We start from the raw sequence: 5,777 nt of genomic DNA, 5'->3' as shown, positions 1-5,777 counted from the left end.
AGAGGAAGTCACAGAGAAATATACATAAGAAAGGTCTAGACTGGTAGATCTCAAAAAAATGAGAGGAAGGGAATTCCAGGCTGTGAGAACAGTCGGAACCAAGGCTCAGAGTTGTGTCCAGCCAAGGTGGCTCAGTGGTTGAGCGTCAACCTATGAACCAGGTCAAGATTCGATTCCCAGTCAGGGCACATGCCTGGGTGCTGGACTTGACCCCCAGTAGGGGGTGTGCAAGAGGCAGCCAATCAGTGATTCTCTCTCATCATTGACGTTTCCCTCTCCCCCTCTCCCTTCCTCTCTGAAATCAATAAAAATATTTTTAAAAATATATTATTTTTTTTTAAAAAGTAGAGAGATAATACAGGAAAGATAGGTGAATGGTCTAGCATATTATCAATTAAATAACATCTGCTTCTATTTATTGAATGCCTGTAAGTGCTTTATATTATTGTATATTATATGTCATAATGTCATTCATATTCTGTCTCTGCTATTATTTCTATCCTTAATAGTTACATAAGGTATTAATTTGATTTTGCAAAAGAGGTTCAAGGTACCTTGCTCAAGGTCACACAGATATATGTGTAGACTCAGGATTTGCTCCCAGGCCTGTCTGGTGCCAAGACCTGGGTTCTTCATACTGTGTTGTACAATCTTCTCATGGACAGCTACCTCGACTAAGGTAGTGTTTTCCTTTCCTAATAATCTTCAGGAAAAGTGTTGTGCTCATTTTAGGGAAAATGAAACGCAAGAGAGAAAAATTACTACTCAAAAGCTATACCAACAATCAGGGGGAGAGCCTGGATTTGAACTTAGGCTTGTCCACTAGATGATAAATTTGGACTCAACTACGCAGGCAATGGGGAGTCCTCTCAGGTTCAAGTCTGGCAATTCACATGATCAGATGGGTGATACAGAAAGGTAATTCTGGAATCAAAATCAAGTAAGGACTGGAAAGGGCAAAAACAATAAGCAGTACGATCACTTATGGGGCCATTACCGTAGTTTAGGTGATAGACTCTGGCATCAAGAGTAGAAGAAGGACTAAAGCTAGAGAGTCATCTAAGATCTGGCCAAGTGACACTTGCTCTGCAAGAGCTTCCTTGCTCCCCCAGGTTGATTTAGTTGCTCATTCCTCTGTGCATCTTCATATTCTAAGTGTCACATTCACTTTGGTAATTATTTGTTTACATGTTTAATTTCTCCACTAGGCTGTGAGCCCCTACAAAAGTAGACTATCTTACCCATTATTCTGACTAGCACATAGTGGTTGCACAACAGACGCTGGGTGGAGGGATGGATGGCTAGAAAAAGGGGATCGAAGGATGGCTAACATTAGGATAAAGACAAAAAGATACAGCAAAGCTGGTGTGACCATGCCAGGGGGTCATGGTCCGGAGGATGGGAAAGAAGATTAACATTAGTTATTGAGGCTATGACCAGACTGTAAAGAATCTTAAATGCCAGGGAGAGAATCAACTTTATTTGGTCGGCAAAGGGGAGTGACTGAACGTCTTGAAGCATGAAAGGTCATGACCAAAGCAACGTTACAGGAAGATGCGCCCTTCCTTCACTATCTGCACATTTCTGGACCAACCTCTTGCACCTTCAGCAGAAGTGCACTGTGGAAGGCTAACTCATTCGAACGTCACACTAAATATAACATGTGAGGATGGTAAGTTTGTTGTATCTCCTTTCATAGAAGTGGTTTTGGATTATCCACATGATTAACTCCATGAGCCATTAGCATAAATAAAGAGGAGGTTAACCAAGCTGAATGAGGAACAACTTAAAAGCAGAGTTCACTCTATGCTGATCCGACTGGAGATGAAAATTCAGCCACCAGTTCCAGTCTGATGAATTGCTGATCCCAGAAGCCTCCACTTCCCTGTGTGACCTTCATTGGAACTGCTACCCAGGAGGTGTGGGCTGGGCATACAGGATTCCTGACACGTCCCAGGGTTCCGAGGGTGACTCAGCTATGGGCTGGCTACCACTGACAAACATTTGTTACCTGCCACCATCCGAAAACATGACGTATTGGGAACCACACTCTCAAGACCAAGAGCCCCAGCAAGACCTGGAACTCCAGAGAGGGAAAGGCAAGAACTCCAGAGAGCCACAGCGGCCAACAAATTCACCCCTGAGTTTATTCCTTGTTTTTATACCTTGGCTTTTCTCCTCCTATTGAATCCCACTGTTCTCTATGAGGTCGGAAAGCCTGCTAAAGGACAAATTCATCCAAAGGCCTCATTAGAGCAGAAGTATTTCCTAAGATTTTTAAAGAAACAGGTCAAGAGAAAAAGGCAGGAAAAGTAGGTTCTGGGTCTACACTGAGCAAATAAAATGCATGGACAGAATGGGAGTGAAATGTGGGAGAGGAATGAGCAAACTTAAGAATGAATCTGGCCCTGGCTGGTTTGGCTCAGTGGATAGAGTGTCAGCCTGTGGACTGAAGAGTCCCAGGTTCAATTCCGGCCAAGGGCACATGCCTGGGTTACCGGCTCGATTCCCCCCCAATAGGGGGCATTTGGGAGGCAGCCAATCAATGATTCTTCTCTCATTGATGTTTCATTCTCTCTATCCCTCTCCCTTCCTCTCTGAAATAAAAAAAATAATAAATAAATAAATAAGACTAAAAAAAAATAATGAATCTGTTCCTCACACCATACATAAAAATTAATGCAAAATAGATTACAAACCTAAATATAAGAGCTAAAACTATATGACTTTTTTTTTTTTTTAAGAGTTTTTCTTAGGAGAAAATGTAGGGAAAAAATCTTCATGACCTTGGGTTAGGCAAAGTCTTCTTAGATATGGCACCAAAAGCACAAACAATCAAAAAAAAAAAGATAAGTTTGAGTTTATTAAAATTAAAAACTTGAGCTTCAAAAGAAAACACCAAAAAAGTAAAAAAGATAACCCAAAGAATGGGATAAAATATTTGCAAATCATATATCTAATAAGTAACTTGTATCCAGAATATATCAAGTACTCTTACAACTCAGTAATAAAAATACAAATAAACCAATTAAAAGATGCAAAAATGTTTTTTTTTCAATGGGCAAAGGGACTTTTTTTTTTGCAAAGCATCTTAATAGACATTTCTCCAATGAAAATAAAATATGACCAATAAGCATGTGAAAAGATGTTCAACTTCACTAGTTACAAAAGAAACAAATTGAAATCACAATGGAATAACATTTCACATCCACTAGGATGGCTACAATAAAAAAAGACAGACAGTAACAAGTGTTGGCAAGGACCACACACACACACACACACTGCTGGTGGAAATGTAAAATGGTGCAGCCACTTTGAAGACCAAGGCTGATGGTTAAACATAGTTACTTCTAAGTGGGAAAACATAGTTACCATCAATTGCTCCTATTCCTTCTGATCACCTGGGTGAGGCTTCACAAACGCCTGGTTCCTAACATGGGCAACATGTTATCAAGTCAGGTCTGTCTCTTCTGGTCTCCACACCCCTCTCAAAAGCTACCTCTTCCGTAATTCCAGACCCTTTGAACTGTTTCATCCATTAAAACTTCAGTTCTCCCTGACAAACCCAAAGTCTCTTGATTTTTCTCCCTGTTCCCTATACAGTCTTCCTCCACCAAATTCATGGGCTTCATCCTAGCACAGTGGTTCTCAACCTTGGCTGCACGTTAGAATCACCTGGGAATCTTTTTAAAATCCTGATTTCTGGGCCTCATCCTCCGGAAATTCTGTTTCTTTGTTATGGGGTGGGGCCACAACATTAGTAACGAAACAGAATTGTTATGGGGTGGGGCCACAACATTAGTAACAAAGAAACAGAATTGCTGGAGGATGAGGCCCAGAAATCAGGATTTTAAAAAGATTCCCAGGTGATTCTAATGTGCAGCCAAGGTTGAGAACCACTGCATTACAGGCTGAGTTGAAGCAACAAAACTTGGGACTAAGTGACCTCTGAAGCTCACTCAGCCGGTCCGGGGCTGTGGTGCCTCCAGCATTTCCCCTGAGGTGCCTGCTCATTATGCCCAGAGGCATGGCTCTTGCTTACAGTCAACGCCTTCCCAGCTGGCCCTCAAACAAACTCTCTGAGTGTTAGTTAGCAAGAGGGTGACCACCGCTGCGTCCAACTGAGTAGGAATCACAGATACACCTGTCCACCCGCCTGATGCCCCCACTTGAGCCGATTGCCTGCCTTTCAGAGAACGAAGCACCACACACACGCCCCATGCACAGGTGCACACAGGGGAGCAGACACTCAGGTTCTCTAACAAGACTATAATTCCCAGCTGTCCCTGGCACTCGGCTGAGAGACAGGACAAGGAACAGGAGGCAAAGAAAAGGAGACACGCCACGCAAGCACCACCACTGGCCAGCACAGCCCACAGCGCCGGACACTCGAGCTGAGTCTTCTGGTGCGACCACAGCGCTCCTGGCTCAGATCTCGACCAGCTCTCTGCACAGAAAGGATGCTTTCTAGCGAGAAGCAGGCAGCAGGACAAAATCAAGGGCTGACTTCTAGGCAGTGACACGGGGTTCCCATTTTGATGTCAAATGACCCCTGAGGTAGCACGAAGCAGGAGGAACAAACTCGGCTGGACTATTGGCCAGAAGCAGTTCCCAGAGGCCTGGGCATTAAACCCGCCGTACCCCCTGCCGTGGCCAGGGCCCTCACCTCAGTGCTGAAAACAGCATCCAGCCCAAGAACCAAGAAAGACCTCGCCATACACAGGTGCTTCTCTATATTAGAGGTAAAGGTCTAAAATCATGGCTCAGGCTATGGGTTATCCATCTACCAAACCAAAGCAAAGTCCTGCCGGCCCTGGGGCCCTCCATCATCATGTAGTCTATTGGCCATCTCAGGTGTTCAGAAAAGCCAGGGGGACTAAAGAACGGAAATGCAAGCCATTAGCTTCCTCCTCCTCATTGCAAACTTTTACTTGGTGGAGCTGGTTGTTTCGGGTCCTTTGACTTCTTTTGCTCATTCCTGGCCTAGGGACTCACAATGAAATGGTCAGAGTGCAGGGGGGCAAATAATTGGAAGAGGAAGAAAGATAGACCCTAAACGCACAGGACATAAACAAAGCCCTCCAGCTAAACTCTGGGCTGGGCCCCAGCTTCCTGACAGGGAGCGTTGGACCATCTCAAAGCACCCCAAGGATCCAGGGGACCCCTCTCTCATCCCAATCACCACCCATTACCACACCCTGCATGGCCATACAATAGAAAGCGAAATAAATGAGAAGTCAAAGGCTTGGACATGAGCAGCATAGGTCCTATGCCATCGGCGAAAGCAGGAAGGCATTATTTCTACCATGAACGGTCCTTAAAACCCGGCCTCACCTCTTCTCCTCTCCCTAACCCGGGAAGACCCTGGTCAAGTGTCTGTGGTTCAAGGAAGCCTGTGCTTCTCCAGTTGGCACATCTTGTTCAAGTAGGAAAAAAGGAAACCCAGGAAGGATTCCCATAGCCAGGAGGACGGGAAACTTTGAGGAGCCACACCAACCAAACGACCAGAAATAGAGGCACAGGCGGGCAGGCCAATGCCACCTGCCCTGTCACCTAGACAGTGAGCTGGCAGCGGGTTATAAGGAGCCGGGGTGAGACACATGCAACCCACCGGGTGAGGCGCAAAGAGAGGGAGAGGGGATGGGGGCGATGGCCCCGCACCCAGGCCTTCCCTCTGCGCTCCAGGGACGGCCCGAAGCGAGCACACCCGACGCAGGAAGCCAGCGGGGCTGGAGGGAAGGGGAGGCGGCCACGGCGTTCCACGGAGACACCAGGCC

At 45.6% G+C, this 5,777-nt stretch overlaps 1 protein-coding gene across 1 annotated transcript in view; it reads right to left on the bottom strand.

The window, feature by feature from the left end:
• The window catches only part of PIP4K2B (phosphatidylinositol-5-phosphate 4-kinase, type II, beta), a 27,440-nt gene that overhangs the window by 20,682 nt on the left and 981 nt on the right, over positions 1 to 5,777 (bottom strand). The gene's annotated exons all lie outside the window — the stretch shown is intronic.

Source organism: Myotis brandtii, unplaced genomic scaffold (genome assembly GCF_000412655.1).
Source record: "Myotis brandtii unplaced genomic scaffold, ASM41265v1 scaffold157, whole genome shotgun sequence".
Taxonomy (NCBI): Eukaryota; Metazoa; Chordata; class Mammalia; order Chiroptera; family Vespertilionidae; genus Myotis; species Myotis brandtii.
The sequence above is the reverse complement of the archived record's forward strand: the minus strand, read 5'-3'. Positions and strand labels throughout refer to the sequence as shown.